This window comes from Drosophila biarmipes, chromosome X (assembly GCF_025231255.1).
Source record: "Drosophila biarmipes strain raj3 chromosome X, RU_DBia_V1.1, whole genome shotgun sequence".
Lineage (NCBI taxonomy): Eukaryota > Metazoa > Arthropoda > Insecta > Diptera > Drosophilidae > Drosophila > Drosophila biarmipes.
The window spans coordinates 21,974,995-21,997,921 of record NC_066611.1 but is presented as its reverse complement, the minus strand read 5'-3'; the positions used below and the strand labels follow the sequence as shown (position 1 = coordinate 21,997,921).

Below are 22,927 nucleotides of genomic sequence, written 5' to 3'. Positions count from 1 at the left end.
ATTAACCTCTAGGTGCTGCAGGCGGGGACCTCGACAACAACCTCTCGGCGTAGACGTCGGCGTCGAAGGCGGCAGTTAGCAGGCAAAACAGCACACAGAAAACTGAAGCTGAAAACAGAGCAAAGCGACTTCGACTGCGACTGCCACTGCGAAGGCGAAGCGATCGCATTGAACTTGTCGCCGTTTGTTCTAATTGGCACTGCAGTGGGTTAGTCACCCAGTCTCTACGCTCACGCACTCGTCATCCCGCTCGCTGTCTCTATCTCTCTCTGCAGGTCTCCCTCTCTCTGTCTGCAGTATCTCGAGCCTCGAGCGTATACGTAATATGCGAGGAGGTCAGCGACGGAAACGCGTTAGAGATCGGTTCGGTTCGCCCTGGAACACCCAGTGTTTACAAGGGGAAAGCTTTGCCCGAGTTCAACGAACGCCACTCGGTCGATCCAGTGCCATTTCAGAATACGAAATACGAAATACGGAATGCGAGGCGGCGACGAGTGAGGAATGTTCGATCGGAGCGCGCGAGAGAAATGCAAATAATCTAAATAATGGATGAAGGAAAGATCCCATTTCTATCCATGGGCATGAGAAACAGGGCATGCCAGCATGCTCAAGGCCAGGTCGAAATGTAAAATCAATGAAATTTGATTAATTTTCAACTTTTCGAAGGAAAATCCTTGCGAAAATCCTAGCCATATCGAGATAGTGAAGTAATTAATACAAAGGATACTACGTTGAAATGCGTTTAATTGAAACGGACCAGAGGATCGGAAAACCAAATGAAATATTAAGGAAAAGCCCTTAAGAAACTTATAGTTTACTAACCATATCTTAAATTTGCCAATATATTGATAAATATTTGGTAAAACAAAGCTTTACAAAACTAATCAAATTTTCTCTGCACATAAAATGTGAATTTCACAGAACTGGAGGATCTAAACATATTGAATCAAAAACCTAGTAATCCACTAATCTTAAACCTTGAATGTATTACTATGATACTATGCAAACGCAGAAATGTAAGCATTAAAAGAATCATATCGTTTAAAAGAAAATCTATATAAAATCAAATCAATCTGTTTTAAAACATATCAATTTCTAGTTTGACTTTGTAAATTATAATAATATCAACTATTTGGTTCGGTTTTCAATGTATGTCTTGGGAATTTGATAGAGTTAGAAGATCCTATGCATACAGAGAAGACTCTGAATTGGAAGAACGCTGAAAAAGTCTTCATTAGTTTGTGAGCTTGTAAATCTTGAGTTACAGAATCTAATAACAGCTATTTCCAACCCTAAATGGTTATAACAGAAACGAAACCATAGTATATAGATGAAGATTGTGTCGGGAACAAACTAAATTAATAATGTAAATATAATTTTATATCTTGTTTAACCACTGGAATTGAATGTGCACAGAGAATCCTCCGCAGAGGATTACGAGAGCTTTAAATGCTTTCTTTCGAAAGGTAATGTACAGCAACACTCAATATAATCGCAGTAATAAAAAGATTGGATTGAGGAAAAATGTATTGATAAATAAAATGCGTTATTTAAAACTATGCGAATAGAAGAAAATCCCGATTGAAAGATCAGTGAAAAGTACCTTAAGATGAGAAAAGCTTAATGAACATATTATGGGAATGCCACATAATGAAAGCGAGGACGAGGAGTTTGGCTAACTATACCCAAAAGGTTGTTTAACAACACACTCAGAACGTCGGAGTATCATCGTGGAGTATCATATCATAGCCCCAAAAACATGCCAACACTTACATGTCTGTGGTCGAGCGATCCTCTGACTGCGGCAGGAGCATCGCCTTCGCTTCCGGCGATCCGGAACTCTGGGGCTCTGGGAGCACTCTCACTTTCACTGGGACAGAGTTTGTCAGGGTTTCTGGTCTCTGGTTGCGGTTGCTCGCTTCTCAATTCGCTTGCCTCATCTGATTGTACTTAAGCTATACTTCGATTCTTAACGCTTTGCAATTCGTTCTCGGATCGGCTGCTTTATCACTGTGTGGCCTTGTGTGTTCCTACTACCTTTTCACTTTGCCTCGGGTATTCTAGATGCGATTTATTGCACAGCTTGCCATCTCTGCGGTTCACCAAAACAAAAATGAAAACAATCAACAATCGGCGCGATGTACAAACGGCGGAAATTCCGAAAATCCCCGGGATTAACTAGCACTTGCAACAAATACAAAAAAAGAACTACAGAACTACAGAACTACAGTTCGTTTATCTTTGAGTGTCTTTCTGATTTCTGATTGCGAATTTGGAGTTTGCAGCTTTTGGGGTTTTTGAGTTGTGAGTTTTCAGATCCCGATTCCGTTGGTGGCTGATTTTTGGGTTTTTTGGTTTCGCGTCGCAGCACGCGCACGTAACGAGCAACAAACAGCAACTAACGTTATTTTTGAAAACCCAACTCGATTGAAGTCCAAGTAGCAAGCGCCGGCAGCGACGTCGGCGGCGGCAGAGGCAGCGGGCAGCAGGCAGCAGGACCAAGCCGCCAGGAGCGGCCGAAGCCAGCCGAAGGACGCCCGAAGTCGCTGCAGGACGAAAGAGTGGAAGGATGCGGCGGCAGCGGTGGCAGCGGTGGCAGCGAAGCCGACGGAGCTTTGTTTTGGTGCCCGAGTTGTGATGATGATGCTGGCTGGCTGGCTGGCTGGCAGGCTGGCTGGCTGGCTGGGCCGTAGTATAGCTGCGCGACCGTGGAATAGAAAGTTTAGCACACAATTGAAGTCATTACAGGAGCAGATACACCAGCACACCCACGCACACACACAGACGCACTGGGAGAGAGCGAGGGATTAGCGATTGGCAAGGCAAGGATTCCAATTAGATAGCCCTGAATGCTGTGCTACGCTTTGCACGCCGACCGGCCGCTGCCTGCACTCTCTGGCCGCCAGCGGCTGCTGCACCGGACCATGGGATTCTGGGACTGTCCGGCGACCCGCTCCCCCCTCACCACCCCCCTCCGCCCCCCTCAGCTGGCTCTGCCGCAGCGCTGCCATAAAAATCACCCGCCAAACAACGTACTAAACACTCATTACTCATTTCGTTGGCTTGCCACCGCACACCCCCCCCCCCCCCCCCCCCAGGCACCGCCCCCCGGTGGGGGCAGCAACAACTATTCACACACACACAGCCAGCGAGAGACACACGCACACACAGACGCACACGCGGATAGAACGAAGTTTGCTCTTTTTTTCTGCGTGTGGCGTTAAAAAAAAGGATGCGACTGCGACGCCGGCAGAGGCAGCGACTGCGCAGCCCGCGTGGGCAGAGCCTGGGAAAAAGGAAAATCAGAAACAAAACAAAAATGCGAAAAACGAACGAAAAATGCTTAAAACCAAAAGCGGCAGGCAGCGCAGCACGCGGAGAGCAGCTGAAACAAAAAGCAGAAAAAAACGAAAAAATCAAGCGGGAGGAAAAGGAAAATGGTAAGAGGAGAAGCAGCGGCGGCGGCGGCGGCAGCGGCGGCAGGAAAAAAGAGTCAGCGTGTGTGTGTGGCGGTGGAAAAAATCCATCCGCAACCAACCCCACTGCATGCTGCGCCCACCCCCCGCCGCCGCCCCCTCGCCGGCACACAAACACAAACACAGCGAACAGAACACACAGCACACACACAAACAACCCCCGTGCGATGCCGGCAGCAGTGGGAAATTTAAAAAACGCGTTTACACGACGACACGAGAGCGGAGCGCGCGCAAAAAAACGCCAGCGAACAGGACGAAACGACGAAGCGACAAAATAAAAAATATAAAAATTTGTAAAGCACGAAAATAAAAAGGACTCTCGCACACACACACACACACACGCGTGCATGAAGGAGAACTACGAGCGCTACTACGCCCACCGCCTGCCGCCCACCGCCCACCGCCGTCGAAAGGGGAAATCGACGCACAAAAATAACCAAGCGAATAAAAAAGGATGCCCTGCGTGTGTGTGTGTGGGTGGGTGAGCTGAAGAGCGTGACTGCGTGCGTGTGTGAGGAGAGCCGTTTTTAAATTTTAATTTGTTATCTTTCTGCTCTCTCCCACTCAGGCCTTTCTAGCCAGCCATCTCGCTTGCTCTGGTGGTCGCCGAACGCCCCCTCCCCGAGAAAGTATGCAATGTTTTTGGCAGATAAACGGAAGAGCGAGAGTGAGAGCGGGAGGGAGAGGAAGACAGAGGGGGAGAGAGCAGAGAGAAAGTATCTTTAGGATCGCCGATCTGGCAGATCCGTTTACCTTCTTGTTGTCCTCGAAAGGCGGCCAGAAGGGGAATGCGAGTGGGAATGTCGAGACACAAACATAAACGGCAACTAAAAAGAGAGACGGCGAGAGCGAAGGACACGCGACTAGGCAGCCACGACGTCTTAACGGTTACTAACTGCCCAAGACGCTGGCGATTTCGGCTGGAACCGAATGCTGGCCGGGCTGAAACCGAACTGAGCCAGCCTCACTTCCCATTTCCCAGTCAGTCTGAGTTTTGGCGTGATTCGGAGCAAAAATAAAGTCAGCCGGTAAAAGTCGACGACGACGACGTCGAAGATGCTGCCGCAGGAGGTCAAAGTTGAGCCGGGCAGCACTTGAATCACTCGGCCAGCCATCATCCTGTTGCTCGGAATGACCCCCTTCCCTGCCCCCTCCTGCTGCCAACGGAAGAATCCTAGAAGGTGAGGTAAGCCCGGCGAACTACGCACATACAAATGAGCGTAATAAAATCAAATGCTGATAGTGTGTAGTTGGACGCATTACCCATAAGCCGCCCCCTCTAAGCACACACACACAAGTGCGAGGCGCACAAGAACACTAACACACACACACACACACACACACACACAGGCAGCGGCCAGTCGGAGAAGAAGAAGCAGCAGCAGCAGCAGAAGCGAGCAGCAGAGCAAATCTACTACACGCAATCTTCATTTTCAACGCCATCAAAGCCATTCCAATCATCATTATCGTCGCCATAATCATCAAGTAAAGTACCCACCAGTAGCGCCTCGACGCAGGACGCACCCCTCCTGCCTCCTGCCAGGACAGGCCCGGTGGGGGAGGGGCGCTGCTTTCCCCCCAAGAAGTATGCTATGAGATTCTCTTTTTCGACAGAGCTCTTAGACGAAAAGCAAACGACGACGACGACGATGGCAATGGCAATGGGATGCCAACAAGTGCGCCCGAAGTATTCTTTTTTCTTTCCTTGCTCTCCATCTTTTGGCTCCTTTTTCGGGGTAAAAGAGAGAGCGAAAGCGGGAGCGAGAGAGAGCAAGGGAAGCTGGATAAGGATAAGGATGTGAATGTTGACGTCTTCGTTGTAGTTTCGCGTAGTTCCTTCTGAATGGGCAGTGGGTGTGTGTGTGGCTGTGGACGGCCTCACATTCGGGTTAGGAAAGTGGAAAGTATACGGGGAGGGAGAGGGGGAAAAGAAAGCATCTAGGCAGCCGGCAAATGCGACAAATTATTTAAGCTGCATGTGGCGCGCGCCAAGCTCTGCTCCTGCACTCAAAACAAAGTAGCTCCACTAAAACAAAGCTGACTTGTGCCGGAAGTATAAGTATATGTTTGTTCTCCTATTCCTCAATTATTATTATTATTAAATTGTTGCATTTTGATCATTAAAAACTGTAAATATTATTTATTATACAATTTTGAACACAAAAATGTACATTTTTAAGGATTAATGGACTATAAATGGCTTTAATCATATGGCCCACAAATATATCTTTGAACTTTACAATGGTAAAGGGATGCAATAGTCCTTAAACCTATTCATAAACCATATGCTAGGCCAATATTGGTCCATTGTTCCTTAAATGAAGATCAAAGAACCAGGGTCAATGGCTATTTTTCCAACTGTACGATAAAAACCTCCCATAAAATGTTAATATTATATCCTCTCAATTAATTAGATAAGGTTTTCTGGACCTAAGAAGTTATTAAGTAGTACCTACCCTTTCAAACACGCAAAATCTGAAAATCCGTGACAACACAGACCGATTTTGTACTGTGCCCTTGTAGCTGCATTAAAATCTTAGAAGGCGGGCTCCCCGTTTATCGGCATGCAGCCACGCACACACTTACTCACGGATACGAAGATAGAAGATAGACTTACGGCTAGAGCTTCTGGCGGTTGTCGTTGTTTTCTCGGTTGTTTGGTTGTTTGGCTGCTTGCTGCATGCAGTACAATTTAGATTCTCGCGTTACGTACACAGGCGAACAGTGGGCTGTAGGTGCCTCGTTTTTGGGCTCGTCTCCTTCGCTTTCGGCCAAAGTTTCGGCATAATTTTCTAGACTTGCTTTAAATAACGCACAGACACACAGACACACAGGCACACGCACAGCAGCACACCCACAGGGGCACACACACATATGCAGATTATTTTTGAGTGGCAGGGAGGGGCAGTGGGTTTTCGGTTCGCAGTAATTAGCCAATAGGAATAGCTGGAGCTTGTGTGTGTCCCGTCAGGGTTGCGAGTGTGTGTGCGTGTGCGAGTATCTGTGAGCCATCCCTCACATGCACGTTTGTCATTTGGGCTTTGCCTATCGCATGCGAGCTTACTACAAGACAATTGCCCACCCTTTGGCCGTTCCATGGGGTCAGAGGTCTGTAGGGCTCGATCCCCCTGACCTCTTGAACCTGCTTATAGAGTTTTATGGTGCTCACCTGCGATCAGAGTCGGTTTTTTCATAGGCTGAAAGAAACAAAGCGAAAGGAACTGGGTTAGGTGGTTTTGCAAGGCTAAAGTGAAGGCAGGATATCTTTAATAATACCTATAAAATGATCTACTAACTCATCATTTCTTCTTTCGCTTTCAGCACTTGGAACTATTTAACTTTGCAGAGTTTTCTGCATTGGTAAGTTGCATCCAATTATTAATTATGTGCCCGACCGCAGAACTATGTGTATATGGTTAAGGCCTATATGTACAATTGTCAAAGAGCCAAAGAGTAAGCTTCAAGTGTCAGAAGCGAGCTGAAATTTGTTGCTCCACCTACTTTTTGGGGTCTTTGTTTTTGGTTTTTTACGCTCTGCTCTCTTTTCCTTTTGTTTTTGGTTAATATATTACGCATATGCGGTGGGGCAAAGGGCCGGGGCGGGGGCAAACACTAGACACCCCCAACACAAACACACTCTTACAGTCACCCCCCCACACACACACACACAGCGACAGGAAAAATATTAACCAAACAGAGCGAGTGGAGCGCGGCAGTTAAAAATATTTAAAAAATTTCAAGTGGGTGATAGAGGAGTGCCGAGTGGCAGGAGGAGGGGTTGGTGAAGGGGTGGGGGAGTGGGCTCCCAAAAAGCATGCGTGTGACAGCCGGGGTGGGGGTGAGGGTACCACCACTTTTGGTTAATTGCCAAAAACAACTACAAAACGACAGCGTAAAAAACGACGGCAAGTGGGGCGGCAGCGGAAAACCGAATGGGAAATACCCTCGAAGGGATCGGATCGTATCGGGGGTGCATGCATGTGCGCCGGAAAGTATGCAAAGAAAGTTGGCTAACCCCCGCCCCACCCGCTTCCCGGCGAACTGGAAAAAGTTGCGTTCGCTTTTGGTGGGGCTTATGTAAACGCGCCGCCTCTCGCTCGCACTTGCCCCCGCCCCTCCCGCGCCCGCTCCCGCGCCCATATGAACACATATGAATATGTAACCATATAGAACATTTTCCAACTGCCTACGCGTGCGAGTGAGTGTGCGAGCTGTGCCTGTGTGCGGTGCTCCCTTTTTATTATTTCGCGCGTCGCAGCCAAAAAAGGTACATAAATTGCAAATGTATTTGTGGAAAAGTGCGTTGTGGTGCGTGCAGATGAAGAGTACCCTTCCCCCTTCCTCCTCTCCTACACCACCCACCGCCCACTTTTGGCGGCGGCGCTGCGAAGCTTATTTTTTAATTTGTGCGTTTCCCCGCGACATCCTGCCCCCTCCCCCTCTTCCTCCGCCCTTCCACATCCCCCACTCGTTGCCAAATAATTTAACATTTTCCCTGCGAATAGGTTGGCTCAGTTGGCGAGGGAGTTTTCTTTAGAGGAGGCGGCATTATACTTCAAAGCACTAAAGATCGTTCGTCAAAAAATATAACTACCATTATAAGATGGACCGAAACCTGTGGCTGGTTTTTGTACCTAATTGTGGTTTATAAGTTTGTATTTGAATCTGGTAATATTAGAGTTTGGTATAAAATTGATAAAACAATTGATAGTTTTTAACCTAGAACATTTCTTAAGATGTACTGAGGATCGTATATGGCGAAATGCTTATCTTAGCATTGATAAGATACTTTCTAAGTTTGTATTTGAAATATTTTTTAAAAATAGTCTGCTACTATTAGAACTTCGTATAAAATTGATAATATAACTTAAATTTTTTAAACTATTCACAATCAGAATATTTTTTCTTGAGATGTGGTCGGACTTCGAAGCATCTAAGTATTGATATGTTATTTTGAAAGTGATTTTCCACTTCATTTGCCATTTTTATGGTCTGTTTTTTTTTTATTATATGGTTATTTATTAAGTGAGATCTGCTTTTATAGAGAGTGTATGGCAAGTTCGACTGCCTGGTTTCAACTTGGGGCCCAGGGCCTTCATCCTGCCTTCGACTGGTTCTATTTCCCTTTCTATGCTCGTGCTTGCTTTGACTCCGCTGTTTGTTTTAACTTGCGCCACTCCTTCACCCAACCCTACCCCTATCCCCATCCTCATCCCCATCCCCATACCAACTACATCCCCTTCGAGCACTTTCTTTTTTGGCAAAACTTTTTTGCTTTTCTGCTGGCATGTGCGTGCCCCATCCCCCAACCGCCAACCCCCAACCCCCAGCCGCCCACCTTCTTGGCTCTTTAGCATTCGCGCTAGTCTGTTAGTGACAGTCGACGGTCGCTGCTCACAAATGCAGCGACGACGACGTCGAAGCCGGCAGCAGCCAATTTAATTTTTCATATGTACACAAAGCAAGCCAAAAACAAAACCAAAAAAAGGAGCAAAAAATGAAGGAAAAGTTTTTCTAATTCGCATTTGTATTTAATTTGATGGAGCTCTCTGTCTTGCGCTCGGCCCGGCCACCCACTTTCACTGCCTCTGCCGCCGACCATACCTGCCACCCATCCCCCACCCCTTGGAAAACCCTGCCCCTTCCATTAGCTTCGCTGTTCGCCCTTTTTTAATGGGGTGCTTTATGACAAACTTTAAGCGCGCGCGACTCTAAACATTAAAATTGTACATGGGCCATGTGAGTGTGTGTGTGTGGGGGTGGGGGGAGGTTGGGGTGGAGGGGAGTGTGTGGGTGTGTGCGGTAAAGAAGCATAGATGAGGGGGCGGAGAGGGTGGGGGAAGGGAATGCGCGCACTTCTAACACCGCCCACTAATACCAACTGCCTAACTGGTGGAGCGACTTGCTCTCTCAGTCCTTGCGTGTGTGTGTGTGTGTGTGTGTGTGCGCGCATATGTAAAGTAACCCCCTCCCCCATTCGTACCCCACTAAGCCCCTGTGTTTTCCATGCGTGCGCGTGTCTGCGGAGTAATTTTTTAACTAATTTTCTATACAAATTTTTAGCATGTCGTTTGGGGCCCGCGCACACTTTTTACTTTCTTTCTGCATACATGGGTATATGTGTATGTGCGTGCGAGCGTGTGTTGGTCCTTCTAGCCCGCGTGTGTGTGTGAGCCTGCTCATTCGTTCATTTGGCGCTGTTGTGCGCAGTCTTAGTGCTCGCTTAGCGTAACCAAGAGCCCGAAAGGAGGGACTTTTGGCACTCCAAGACCACCTAACTGATTTTCGCCACTACATTGAGTCCTATCTGATTTTGGCCTGCCAGGGAGTGACGTTTTCCTAAGCCCTTCTCTGAGGATCTGATCTTCAAATGAAGTGGAAGTCGCAACATGTGTTCGCCAAGCCAAGTTCAGTACAGCGAGATATATCATCAATGTTTGTCTGGCAATTTTAGAATTTAGGTAAAGAATCCTAAACTATTTTGTTGGTTTATGATATAAGCCTAGGCAGATATTCTAAACTTTTCTTCAAAATGTGAATTATTTTTGGTTTTTTATTTTATTATATTCCAAAATAATACTCTATACTAAATTATCTAAATTGTCATGACTTCTCTTCAGTCAATTAGTCGAAATGTAAGACAGTGTCGTAAAGTCATTGGAACTTTAGAACCCATTAATTTCAATTAAGATCAAACGACTATATTATAGGGTATCATAGCGCGTCAAAACTGCAAGTATATATAAAAAAAGATTTTAAATATTCTAAGATTTGATCATGGTTGAGGAGATTAAAGGAAGTATTTTTCATTCTGATCTTGGGTAATACATAGATGACAGAATGGATGGATGGCAATTCGTGCCCTCTCTATACGCAGTACAACGCTTTTTTCGCCCTACTGTTGTTATGATGATTTGACAGGATGGCATTCATACTGACGCATGGACACGGCCGAAACTGAACCCAAAACCAGAACCAGAACAGGGCAGAAAGATGTTCGGTGTGGAAAGTGGGGAAAGTGGAAGTCATGGGGCGCTGGCAGTGATTTGCATTGTTTGTTAGCAATGTCAGCTGCCAGCAGATAGACCCGCCATATGTGTCTGTGTCCGTGGAGGGCCCTTGCCGGGGGACTGGAGGATTGGACGGCGACGCGTCGCTGTTAAATATTACATCAAAATAAAATTAACATTTCATTTGGCGGCCTTTTTTTGAACGCTTCATCGATAAATTTCGCAATGCTTGTGAGGGGGAGTGGTGAGTTGAGGGGATTTGCGATTTTCGCCATTCATTTTTTCCCTTTTCAGTTCGACTCTCTTCTATTTTTAATAAAAAATCATTACATAGGCAAATATAAATATTGCCGGACCGAACTGCCCCTCCCCGCGAGTGTGTGAGCTTGTATGTGTGCAGAAATGTTGCGGTAAAAAAAGTCGGGCATTATGTAGAAAAAGCCAGTGACGCCAAATATTTTTTGTCATTATTCATGGGGCTTTCATTTTTCACAAAAATGCATTTTAATTGTCACATAAAATAATTTCAGGCGCGGGGAAAGGGGCAGGATGTCCAGGACTCCGTCCCGGCAGGATGGATCCACGGGGTTATTGCCATGGCTGAGCCGATTCTAGTCGATAGCGCCGTGTTATTAGGTATCTGTAATCTGCATTAGGGTTAACTTTTCAGCCGCAGCCTGGTGCTGGTGCTGGTCTGCCTGCTGCCCTGCCCCTTATCAAATAATAAACTCTGCACCATTTCCCCCGACCATTTTCGGCATCCCCAGCGCAACTGATAGCCGAGTGGAAATCAAGCGAACAAAGTGTTCGCGGCAAAAAAGTTAATAATAAGTGGATGCAAAATTTTTATAAATACATTTTATTTAGTGCATCGCGACAGACGGACGACCCGAATGGGGGATGGAGTCACATCCTGGAAGCCCTATGCCCGCCACCTGGTAATTTCGCATTTTTTTGTGTTCCTTGTTTGCTTTGGAGCAGAAGCAAGGCATAATAATATATTTTAACTGATGTAGTATGTAGAATGGCGGGGGAAATGAAAAAAATTCAAGGTAATGGGGGGCTGGGGGTGGTTTCGGCTGCGTCGCCCGCTATTTTGCACAACATATCGCGCTCGTAAAAAATAATACAACTACATCCACAAACACGCGCGTTTACTACCCATTACAAGCACAGCGCGCAGAGCGGCGTCCCCCAAAGTCCACCATGCCAGGAAAAAAATCTAGAAGATACGCGGGGAGCAACTGGGGACCAACGCAATCCTTGAACGCATACGCGCAATTCTAAAAAAATTAATGTCGCTTTCGTAATTTGAACACGCAGAAACTGCCGCCTTCGGAGTCGCAGCCAAGTGTCGCGACTCGCAACTGTCTTTCCTGGCAGCAAATGGGATCGACAGGGCCAGGGCTCGAAGCAAGGGATACCCTGGAACACCATACTATTGCATTTGGGAACAAGGGTTGGTTTCTATCATTAATTAGGGTGTCCAAAAGTATGCATCAATTCATAAAGGGTCGCAGCCAGGTGATCTTAAAGGATTTGTGGCTGTAATCGAAGTATTGGTTAATTTAGTTTCTATCAATTACAATATTAGGTATCGAAATGTCCAAGATTTTATTGAGGACCAGGGGTCGCAGCAGGTGGTACCCTGGAATACCAATCGATGGTATTTGGAGGACAGATTTTATTTTAATAGGGTGTCCAAAAGCATGTACCAAAAGAATCTTATTTATAGACCTATTTATAGGTACGAAAAATACCATAGTATACTTCTAAGCACCTGTATTAAGAATTGCCAGTCATTAGTGGATTGAAAGGATTTGAGCGTAATCCAAGATTTTAATTACAATATTGGGTATGTAAATCTCCGAGATTTTACGGAGGAATATCCCTCAAGTAATCAAACTTCATGGAGTATCTCGCTGTTGCGGAAAAAATAAGTAAATGGGGGTTTAGCAGCAGCGACTGCGGCAGCAGCAGACTCACTTAAAAATTCGAATGTTATAGAAAAGTGAGCAAAGCAGGATGGCAAGAAAGTGCGGGCGCAGCTCAGGGGGGATACACAAAGCAGAGCCGGAAAAAAACGAACTCAAATTACATAAAATGAAAAGTTCTCGTTACGCGGCGCATTTATTGTGCCCCTCGAACGCCCCCCTCCAGCACCGCCCCTGCCTTCTAATGCTCATCTCTTTCTAACTCGGCAGCGCCGTCGGAGCTTTTCGGAAACCCGCTTTCCGCCGCCCGCCCCCCGCCGCCCCTGCAGCTGATTACTACTTTTATTGCTAGCAAATATCTGAACTTCTTCTGCTCGGCAAGGTGAGTCTGTGTGTGTGTGTGCCGGTCTCTCTCTTCCTGTGTGTGTGTGTGTGTGTGCGAGCTTAGCTTTTTAGGCGAATGTAAAGGGGGAAAGTCTGCGGGGGAGTACTCTTGTAACTTGCGCGGAAACAAGGTTTTTATTTCACCATTTCTTTCTTTACTTTTCACTTCGTTTGAAAACCCCTTGCCCCTTGCCCCTTGCCTTTCCGCGGCAATTTCGCTTTAGATTTTACTGCGCGAAATTCTTTTTTCAAGGCAAGCCACCCCCTGCATGTGTGCCTGTGTGAGTGCGAGTGTGCATGTGTGTGTGTGTGTGCGTACAAGTGTAAGGAGCGGTGTCGCTGTAGTTGTGTATTATATTTTATTTTTTCAATTTTTGACGTCGACGTCGCAGCCGTTGCAGTCGCTAGTTAGCAGCGCCTCCCCCTCGCCCTGCCGCCTTCATCTTCGTTTGCGGGTTCCGATTTTTCGTTTTTTAACTACGTGTTCGTAGTTAAACAATCTCGTCTTGCTCATCCTGCTGGTGTGTGTTCACGTGCTTGTGTGTGTGTGCAGCGCGGACAGAGACGCCGGCAGAGGTAATGGTAAATGGGACAGGTAATGGCATGGGCTTACAAGTGCAGGCGGGACAAGCGGAATTAGTTATGAAGAAAAGGTGATATTTTAGTATTTTTTATTTTTTTTTGTTTATTTTATTTTTATTTATTTTTTTTTTAATGTAAGCACAAACAATGCCATCTTTATGTTAGAAGAAAAAGAGTAGAATTACATTTTTTTTACCCTATGTATCTTTGGTTTAAATTATTTTACAATACATAAACGCTGTAGCCTTGTTTAAACTCATTTTACAATTCACACACTCATTTTACAAAAACACAGTACTCCATTTAATTCATTTTTTTTCTTTTATTTTGTTGTACCCAAGGTTTTGAACTCTGACCTTCCTAGCGTTTTCTGGGCTCAATACCTTAGCTAAAAGAATATTCTCTCGGTGCACTTGCCATATGATAAGTGACGGGGTCGCATGCCTTTCTCCACCCCCGCGGCCTTTGTCATGTGCGGTGTTTAGAGAGTTTTTGCCCAAGAGCTGAATAGATGAGACACCCCCGCGTCCCGCGTCCCGCACCCGCACCCACATCCAGTCCAGATTCAGATCCAGTTCCACATCTCAGACCCACAACTAAGTACCGAGAGGCCTTTAAAAAAGCACGGTGAAATGAAAACGAAAGGAGAGCGACAGGGACGAGCGCGGTGGGAGCGGGGGCGAGAGCGAGAGGCAGCGAGAATTTCAGTAACTTTGAAAATAAAAAGCACACGGGGGTTGCTTGATATATTTCTTTGCATTGGCTGCCGCTGCCGCTGCCTCTGTGCCCCTGCGCCTCTGTGTTAGTTGCTGTTGTTGTAAGTGGATTTTAGGGGGATACGTGTGTGCTCCTGTGTGTGTGCGTGCGGCGCGGGGCATCCTTTTATATTTAAAAACATACTCATTTCAATATCTAAGTGCGGGTGGTCCAGCCTCACCCCACTCGCAGGCACTTATTATTACTTTTAATATCGTATCGTATCGCTTCGTATTTTTTGCAGCCTTCTCGTGTGCGTGTGTGCGTGTGTGCGTGCTTTTTCCCGCTTCTGCTGTCTGCTCTTTTTTCAGTGGTCGCATTTAAGTTGAGTTCCGTAGGGGGGAACCGTGGTCTCAGTCCCACTTTTCTGATCCCCATGCCCTTGTGCCGGAGTGAATGAGCATACGCAGACTAAAACCGAAAGTAAACCTAACAGGGAGCTGGAAAACAAGTAGTAGTAGGAAAAAAGTGGGTAAAAATCTACGGGCGGAGAGGAGGTTGGGGAACCCCCGATGCAAAGTCCTGGCCCGCCACTCTGCTCAGCTTCCCCGATAGGCATGTGCGCATAGAGCATGCATAGCATTATGGGGAGGGAATTATCAACTACTGGCGACTGTTTTAGATTTATAAAGCCTCAATTATTTATTTATGTGGCTGCCTGCTCCGCGCGCGGGCCATAAATTAAATAAAGTAAAGCGCAGCGAAGGAAAGGGCCAGCAAAAATGATGGCCGACACCGAACGTCAAGTGCTTTGATCAACTTTGAAAACCTACCTCTTAAACCATTAAAATTTCAACCTATGGAAGAGTTTTTAAGACAGAGAATAAAACTAGTTCAATAGTTTTGATCGGGTAAGTTCGTATCATTTGATCTTTATAAATAAGGCTATGCCCAGCGACTTCTACTTTAATTAACCAGTGTGGTATAGATTTTTAAAGTGGTTAAAGTACTTGGCCTTGGTACTCAAACACCTGCATTACCTGTCACAGCACAAGGACCAACAGGACAGGGTATCCTGCGAAACCGGGGCTGGGGCTGGGGCTGGGTAACACAGGCAGGCCGTTGGTAACAAGGAATGCCATAAAACATACAAATGGCCAAATAAAACATTTTAAATGTAGCAACAACAACGGCAAGCGAAAATAAGAAAATAGTATTGTGCTTAGAAAAAGCGGAAACAACAGGAGTGCGTAGGCGGCGGGTGGCACATTAGATAGATTAGATTAGATTTTTTATGCCTTCAGCGAGGGGGAGAGCTGTGGGGGAGGTAGAAGGAAAACACTGGAAGGTGAACTATCAACCGTGAGTATCTGGGAAGCGTGCTTTGTACGCGACCCGAGATCCGAGATGAATCACCGCCACAGGTACTGTACTCAGACCTTCTACCTCTCCTTCGGTTCTGCTTGCAAGAAATGTTTGCAACTTTCCGAACCCTCGGCGAGGGGACCAAATGGTGAAAGACCCGCGTACAGACTATTCACAAAACTAACATTTTCTAAAAGTTGTGCTTTCCCCCTGCTGCTCAGCCCCCCTCCTGCCCGCACGCCACTGGTTTTTGTCCATTTGCCAGGCAAGGCGTTGGAATTATCTGGCCAGGACCTCGTCTAGCATTAGGGCTTTCTCGGCTCCTTTAGTTACCTGCTGCTTTCCTCCCAATTCCCAACCAACCTCCACCCACTGCTTTTATTATTTTTCTTTTCAGTGTTCTGCTGCTTTTTATAGGGGATAGGGGATAGAGGATAGAGGACGAGGGCGCTGCGATGGCCATCGTTGAGCGCACAAAAACTTAGAAATAATCACCGACATAAATCTTAAAATGGGCTGCCCTTCGCCTTTCCGCCCGCCGCCTTCATCCGCTGTTACTTTTGCCTAACTACTACTCTCTTAGGTTCTTGGGTGGGTGGTCTTGGGGGCTTGCGAGGTTGTTGGGTTGGTGGGTTGGGGCAGGAGGGTCATCTGGCGCTGAGCGTGGCAAATGAAAAATAACTTAGAGGCACGTTTTGCGGCATTTTCGTTTGCCTGCCACTTCCTTTTCTATGCGACTTCTATGCCATTTCGAGTGTTTCCTCCTCCACCGCTGATTGCCCTTCATTTTCCGTTTAGTTGGGGTTCGGTTTTCCACGGCCGCGGCCACGGGGCCGGGGGCCGGGGGTATTCCTTTGTATTATTGCACATAGTTGAGAGACAAAATGCGGCAAATTCTAAAATCCTTTCGAGCAGAAAAGCAGTAGCAAAGTGCGTGGGGTGGGGGGTAAGTAAAACTTTGGTTTTCCGTTCGCCTCGATTTTGTTAGATTTTCCCGCTCAACCCCCGAGCCCCAACCCCCAACCCCCACCCAAAATTCGAGGCATCCCCGGGCACGTGGCACCGTGGTCTAAGGTCGATTGCCCGGCTAATTCGAGGATCATTGTCATTGGAGTTGCGCTTGCAAAATTGCCCCACCAGCTGCTCCAACATGACCGATTGTGCGGACTCGCGTTTTGTTTGTTAAAGTTTATATTTCATTTTTTCGGGGGGTAGGGCGGATTGGGAGTGCGACTGGGGGGTAGTTAAGGAGCGGTAGAAGTCACACACAAGTGTCGCTCGGTTCGATTGTGTGTGGCATGTGCAAATATTGAATGTGCCCCGCTTCGACTCAATGCCGATTGTTGGGGTTTCGGTTTTTTTTTGTTTTCTGCCAGTTTGCACAGAGCACCAGACATTCTTCTATCAATAACTGCATCTTGCGCACGATGAACCCGCAGCCTTGGGCTTTCGCATTTCTGAATTCAATTAGCTGTGACCACGGTGCCTCCCTCGAAATTGGGAGCCAGCTGCGAAGGACGAAGGACGAACTAGCAACTAACGTCTAAGCACCGCAACAAGCAGCCCAACCCCCAATCCTCAGCAGGATTTTCCTACACGTAAAAAAATATATAAAGTTGAAATTTAATAACAATTAGTATAGACTCAAAGCTGTGTGATATACAGTGGCTACTTTAAAGTTTCAATTAGTATTGAAAAGTATAGACTTTGATTTTTTTTCATTTTAATTGAAAGCCAATTGAATTCTATTAAACGTATTACTTTAGTACTTATATTATATTAATTATTATTATATTATAACGGTAGCTGGTGCTCTATGACAATTCTTCTCGGTGTACTCGGTGTGCCCCGCTGTGCGTGTGTATGTATGTATTTAGGGAGTACTATAATTCAGCGTTTGCTTCTAATGGCTCTGGGTTGTGGGTGGTGGAGTGGTGGAAAAATGAAAAGAATATTTTATAGTTGAAAATCCAATGGCGTCTTAGAAATCTAAACATTAAACTTGCCGAAACTTTTGCCCACCACCGCTGCAGCAGCACCGCCGAAAGCCAACCACCCAACCACCCAACCACCCCCCTGCCGTGTGCCAGTCGCGACCAAAGCCGCGTCAAAGAAAAGTCCTTCCAGCAAAAGGACGAAGGACGACGGGCAGGCATAGGGGGTGGGGGGTACAGACCCAGCCACAAGTTGAGGTAGGCAGCAGGGGCAGGGGTGGTGGGCGATGGGCGGATGGATGGGTTTCGGCAGTTTGCTTTTTTAGCTGCGTGAAACTTACAGCAACAGCATCTGCGACTATTTCGCTGCCGACGCTGGCGGCGCGCTCTCCCCCACCGACCACCCTTAACCACCCCCTGCTCCAGCCGCATTTTACATAAATCTTCTTTTCAAAAAAAAGTACGCAAGAAAGAATGAGGGAGAGAGCAGAAAAAATAAATAAACACTAATGCCGAGGCAAAGGCAAAAGGAAATAAAACGAACTAGAAAATTTAGTATCTACACACACAGATACGCGAACAGAACGCACACACCGATGAGCGGCGAAAAAGAGAAAAATTTTTTATTACAGCGAGAAAACTTAATGGCTGCTGGAAAAAGGTGGCAAGGTGTAGCGGTAAGGGGTGAAAGACGCTCACGACGCTCACAACGATGACGACGACGATGGAGCTGCGGAATAAGGAATCCCAGTCAGTAGATGAGGCTGCGATGGCGAGGGGTGGGCTTGGCAAGGGGTAGCTACTGTTTTCGGCAACATTGTCCACCGCCCTCCCCGAGATCCCCCGCATTCAAATGAAATGGAACATATTTCTTTAATTTTGGAAGAGCGGCTCAGGGGGTGGGGGAGGGGTTTCCGATTCGATGGTGTCTGACCCAGATATATCCATGGAAACTACAGAGCAGGCCGGGGATGGGGGCGCTTGGGCTGGAGCTCCATTGTAAGACGCTTGAACTAAAAGGCCTCCTACTTTCCCAGAAGGCCCCTACACCCTAATGCTATTACACCGTACTGATACACTATACTACTCAAACCAATTGATACTACTACATCCTACAACTACATCCTACTCTTCACCCTACTATTAGACCCTACTTCTACACCCTACTGCTACACCCTACTGCTACACCCTACTGCTACATTCTACTACTACACCCTACTACTAAATCTTACTGCTACACCCTACTAATACACCCCTACTCGCCGTCTCGGAATGCCGCTCATTGATTTCCCTAGCTTTGCCTAGCCAAAAGTGAGAGGAGGGTGGGGGGCTGAGCCCTCTAAAATTGTAGTTACATCCCCAAGCACCCCCACCACCACCCCCACCCCAAGCCCATTCGCGAACTCATTCAAGGATAGCAGCTGCGCCGCAGCGCAGTTTTCTTCAAAAATTTTCTATATCGATACTTTTTATTTATTTCGCTTTTTGTTTCTGCGCTCTTTTCCCTTGCCGCCCTTACCGCCCTAACCCCCAACCCTTACCCCCAAATCGCTCCCCACTCCCACCCCCTCCTTGCCACACTTCTTTGTGTTTGTAGTTGCGCTTCGTCGGCGTCGCTGCTTCAGTCGCTGCCTCAGTTGCCGCCGCTGCCTCGGCTGCTGCCGCCAACTTCGACTTCGTCTTCCGACCTTGTTATTGTTGTTGCTGCTTTTTTCAATTTTATTTCTCTATATTTTTTACGATGCTCGAAACTACCCTTAATGATGCTGGCTGGTGGATGCTGGCCCCGTGCCCGCTTACCTTTGAAATCCGCTGTAAGTTTTTTTTCGGTGGCTTATGAAGCGAATATTGGAGGGCGGAAAGACCGGCAGCCTCTGCTCGGCATTCTAGCAATCGATCACCATTCGATCAAACTGTAGTATCTCCCAGTTGCAAGGTAAATTTCCACCTGGTTCGCGAGCGGAGGCTGACAGACTGTCGATATGGAAAACTGCCCCGAGAAAAGCCGTCGCTTCTAATTTCACATTTTATTGTACTTGCCCTCTGTAGTTTCCGTTGTTCTCTTGGTATTTTTCCTTTTTCCCTTTTTTAGGGGTTCATAAAGGGTTGATTAGGAGGAAGTGGCGGTACATACACACACAGAGCGACGGCGAGGCGAAGGCCGGGGCTGCGGATTCAATTGTATTGGCAGTGAGTGGTGAGCGCTGAGCGCTGAGCGCTGAGCAGCGACTATCCCCTGCTCCTCCCCTTGCTGCAAACCCGCCCCTGTGCCACCTCAGCCCGAACCCAAAGCCGGTCCAGCGTTAACTTTAATGACCTGAGCATGCTTTGATTTTTGTTATTTCGCTTTGTGGTCCGCAATCTTGAATCCAGAATTCGTAATCGAGAATCGAGAATCCAGCATCCAGCATCCAGAATCCGTTCCTTCCGCCCCTCCTCGGCGCTTTTTATTGCGGCCAATACGAAATTATTAATGCGCGCATAAAGAATGAGAATGCCACCGATAGTAAAAGATTCGGCAGTTCTATTCGGTTTATGGCCCCCGGGATTATCTCAGGATATCTGCACGCATCGCTGAAACTAGCCAGCGCCATTCCTCCTGTATGGTATTACACGCATCCCACCCCTCGAAGTCCAATTTGGGCGTTTTGCATTATGCGCGCGTAAATGTTAATAGCCATCGGGACAGGGACCTCCACTAAACAGTATAGTATATAGTTGCCCTCAACCCTGATCCTGTGTAATGCACGTTATGAAGTATTTTAGGCTTTCGTAAAGGACATTTTATATCAGACTATGATATTGGACTATAATTTTATTTGCTTAAATTTTGAATCCCTATTTATGTTGGGTATTTTTGGATTTTTATTTAATTTTTTTTTTATGATTATATGACATTTGAGGTTATTGTTATTATTTATTCCTAGCATGACCAGTAGTTCGTAAAGGATTTATTACATCAGACAATGATAATTAGGTTACAATTTGCATTTTCTTAAGTTTGTAATCCCGCTTCATGTCAGGCATTTTTCGTTTTTTTAAGTACATAAATGACCTTTGAGATTATTGTTATTATTTCCTCCTAGCAAGACCAGTTTCTTTTCTACTTTACAAGAAAAAAAAGCAGAATGAATTGAATAGGGGAGAGAATATAACTTAGCTAAAAATGTAAATTTCCTTTTTGTAGATCCTATTATTTTGCTAGGGTTACTTTTTTATTTTTCTAGTTGTTGAAACAGTCGTATTGCTAGCATAGGAGGTTCCGATTACTTGAGTAATGGTTTCGATCCCCCTTAACCCTTTAGAGTTCCAACGATCGATGATCCCAGACTTTGTAATCCCCTGCCCCCTACACACACACACACGTAGGAAGTTGCGCAGTGTCTGTTGATGTTGACACAACCATTTAATTTATTTCGTTTTTTACTCTTTCCGCTCATCATCCCCGCGTCTAACTTACACAAAAATCCTTTTACCTTTGTCGCAGCATTTTGGAGCTGTCGCAATCCGCGACTTTCCCACCCGCTCGCGCTTCCTCTCCCCGTCCTTTTCGCTCGTACTAACTAAGTAAACGCGGCCCACGCAAAATGCGTTAAAAAATTAACAAAAAAAAGGTAAGAGGGGGGGCGAAACAAAATAGAAACCCAAAAAAAAAGAGAAAAATGCTGGGGAATAAGAGAAAAACTCAATGAGCAAAAAAATGGAAAAAGTGTAAAAATGTGGCTGAAATAGTAAAAGAGAAGCAACAAAATGGCAGAAAAAGTTTTTTCGGCTTAGTTGAGCAGGGGGTGGGGTGGGGGTGTAGGTTGTGGGTTGCAGGGGTGCAGGCTGTAGGGGGGCGGGGGTACAGAGCCAACTGGGACTACTGTGTGGGTTGCCTCTAAAGTTGGTGGCAAAGTTAAAATAAACGGCAACTTGGCATTAGAGACACTTACACAAACACACACACACGTACACCAACACACACACACGTACACCAACACACACACACAGATGGATGTTAGGCAGCCGCCATATTAATGGCAATTGGGTGGCAATTCTCTCTCTCTTTCCTTCTGTGTGTGAGTGGCCCTGTGTGTGTGTGTGTGGTACATGAATATAAAACTTTATTTTTATTTATTCCCTTTTCTCCTGCTCCTCAACAGGCTCCTTTCGCCTGCGTCTTCGCCGCGCCGCGCACATAAAGCAAAATTTATTAGAAAACATTTCATTCTGATTCGGATGCTCTCGCTCGCTCTTGCGTTCGCGAAGGACCTTCGTCCTGTCCCTCTGTACCGCCACCCCCTACAACCCACTGCCACCCACTGCCACCCAGTAGCGCCTCCGTAGCTACTTCATCTTCTACTTTGCTTTTTGCATGTTTATTCGCAATTGTTGTTGTAATTGTTTTCATTGTTACACTGCCTGCTCCTCTTGCTCCGATGAGTAGGAAAAAAAGGACTCGCCGTTGGGGGGTTGGGTGGGGGGAGAAGGCCAAAACAAAACAGAGAAACGGAGAAAGGCGAAAGGGAACCGAGAGCGAACGCTACAAAAATGTGTGGCAACATCTTTAACGTGGCTACAATGGCGTCGGCATAGAATTATTGCTCTGACTGCGGATCCTGTTCCTCCAGAGCTGCTCCTGCTCCTCCTCCCGCTCCTCGAGAGTCTGGTGTCTATGCTCCACGCTTCCCTCCCCGCTCTCCAGATTCGGTATCAGATTCAGCTGCTGCTCTGCACTGAGAGAGTTGTAATATACTAATTTGAGAAGAAAATGTTCTTGAAAAAAAGGGGCATTTTTAAGTTGAACACATTCTTTAAATGTTGGGACTTAGCATGCAGGTCCAGGGCAGCTTCTGCTCTGCACTGAGAGAGTTATAATATTCTCATTTAAGAGCAGAATATTCTTGAAAAAATTTTGAATTCAAAATGTTCTTGAGAAGTTGGGATTAAGCTTGCAGATTCTAGATATTCCTGAGCAGCGCAAGTTTCAAATTTCAAGACTCAGCTATTTTGATTATACGCGTTAATCTGTTCCCTTCTATCTATGCTTAAATTGTTCTCAATGTTCTTGAATCTAGTTATCTCATCAAATAAAAAATAAGACCAGTCAGTAGTGTAAACCCATCTCAAAGTTATTGAACAAACCTAATTGAACTCTTCCCCCCTCACCATTTTCTTTTGGTATTGCGAAGATTGACCTCAAAGTTTGCTCACTTGGTATCAAGAACGCAATTTTCTCAATTCAATAACAATGTGCTGGAATATTTCTCACAGTGTTGCATTGTTGTAGGCGTAGCAAGGAGCAGGGATCTGGGAGCTGGGAGCCAGGATCTAAGAATGGGAATGTGGCAGGCAACTAAACCCCAGATGGCGCACTACACAAAGTTATGATATAATTTGGATTTCTTTTCGCTAAATTGCTTGTACCAACAATAAATATGTATTAATGTTCGCTGCTGCCCTGCTCGCCTGCCTCTGCCTTTGCCTTTGCCTCACCCATTGCCTTGCCTCCTTTTGTGCCGTGAGTCCTCAGTCCTTGGTCCTGGCTTTGTGTGCCTCGCTCT

General features: G+C 46.3%; 2 protein-coding genes across 14 annotated transcripts in view; one reads left to right on the top strand and one right to left on the bottom strand.

The window, feature by feature from the left end:
- LOC108023360 (mucin-5AC) overlaps nucleotides 1-22,927 on the top strand; it is a 106,494-nt gene that overhangs the window by 8,198 nt on the left and 75,369 nt on the right. For 8 of the 9 annotated variants that reach the window (XR_007763756.1, XM_017092741.3, XM_044092994.2 and 5 more), the window contains exon 2: nucleotides 6,798-6,836. The exons of the other annotated variant lie outside the window; for it this stretch is intronic. The gene's annotated coding sequence lies outside the window, so the exon portion shown is untranslated. The remainder of the gene's footprint in view (nucleotides 1-6,797; nucleotides 6,837-22,927) is intronic. 9 annotated transcript variants of the gene reach the window in all.
- Nucleotides 1-22,927, bottom strand: part of LOC108023361 (broad-complex core protein) — an 87,981-nt gene that overhangs the window by 48,160 nt on the left and 16,894 nt on the right. For all 5 annotated transcript variants that reach the window (XR_007763758.1, XM_050886336.1, XM_050886350.1 and 2 more), the window contains exon 2: nucleotides 6,646-6,673. The gene's annotated coding sequence lies outside the window, so the exon portion shown is untranslated. The remainder of the gene's footprint in view (nucleotides 1-6,645; nucleotides 6,674-22,927) is intronic.